Source organism: Rhinatrema bivittatum, chromosome 13 (genome assembly GCF_901001135.1).
Source record: "Rhinatrema bivittatum chromosome 13, aRhiBiv1.1, whole genome shotgun sequence".
NCBI classification, from domain to species: Eukaryota; Metazoa; Chordata; class Amphibia; order Gymnophiona; family Rhinatrematidae; genus Rhinatrema; species Rhinatrema bivittatum.
The window spans coordinates 6,486,881-6,488,045 of NC_042627.1; the positions used below are offsets into that span (position 1 = coordinate 6,486,881).

At 44.4% G+C, this 1,165-nt stretch overlaps 1 non-coding gene across 1 annotated transcript; it reads left to right on the forward strand.

Moving 5' to 3' along the window:
* Positions 1-256: 256 nt before the first annotated feature.
* Positions 257-337, forward strand: TRNAP-UGG. The gene has a single exon. It is a non-coding gene; the product is annotated as a tRNA-Pro (tRNA).
* Positions 338-1,165: the final 828 nt, after the last annotated feature.

Genomic DNA, 1,165 nt, shown 5'->3' on the forward strand with positions numbered 1-1,165 from the left:
CTTCCACGTGAGCTTTTGTCATCCTGATTTCTTTCCTCTTCACCAGACATTCTTCCTCTTTTTGAGTTCCTTTGTACCTTTTTGAATGCTGCTCTTTTTGCCTTTATTTCTTCAGCCTCCTCTTTGGAGAATCCTATCAGTTTGAGACTTGGAGGTGGTAGGCAGTGAAGAAGGTGGGGTCTCTGTAGGCCGAGGGCCATCAGTTTGAATCCCACTTAGGGAGGGAGGTTGAAAGTGACTACTAGTCAAGTTTTTAGGTAGCATGGCCGAGCAGTCTAAGGCGTTGGATTTGGGCTCCAGTCTCTTTGGGGTGTGGGTTCAAATCCCACTGCTGCCAATGTCTCTCTTTTTGGGTAATTGCGAGGTTCTTATGGCGTGGATTGGCCACTGTTGGAAACAGGATGCTGGGCTTGATGGACCCTTGGTCTGACCCAGCATGGCAATTTCTTATGTCCTTTTCCTCTCACTTTTATGTACAGTTTACATAAAATTTTCTTACCTTTGTAATAGCTCTTTTTAGTTTGAGCCACTGATGTTCCACTTCCACCCGTCTTCTCCCAGTCTTCCAGTTCCTCTTCAAGGTACGCCCCCATTTTACCAAAATCTGTATTTTTGAAATGATATCTCATCAGGGTGGCATCCAATCTCACCTGCAGGCATTGAGAGATAAAATGGGTTTGCTGTTGTTGTAGAACGCATTGCAAGGAGAGAGCAAGTTACACATTCTCTGGACCTTTTAAAAAGATTTTAGAGGTTTTACAAGGCCTCTCATGATTCTGAGTTCTCCCATCCCCGTTCTGCAACCCACATTACTTCTTGTGATCCAGCTGTAAAATTCTCTTTTTCCCATGTCGCCCAGAGGAGATAGAGAGGTGATAGTCTTGCGTAATGGGAAAAGCTCGTTCGGTTATCGTTGCTGTTGTATGGGGTGGGGGGTGGGTCACTATTCAGTCTCCCTGGTGTTTTTCACTATAAAACAAGAGGAACGTCCCACTATCTTCGGAGATTTACTAAGGAGAGGAGCAAAATGTACTTTCATTAACTTGGAACAAAACTTGTATTTCCTAACCAAGGGAGACGCTTTTCCTTAACAGTAGTCACAGCAGAAAGATCTGGAAATAAGCCCTGGTGAAAGCGAAAAGCCTTTCTGAATTTGTGTGTGGTG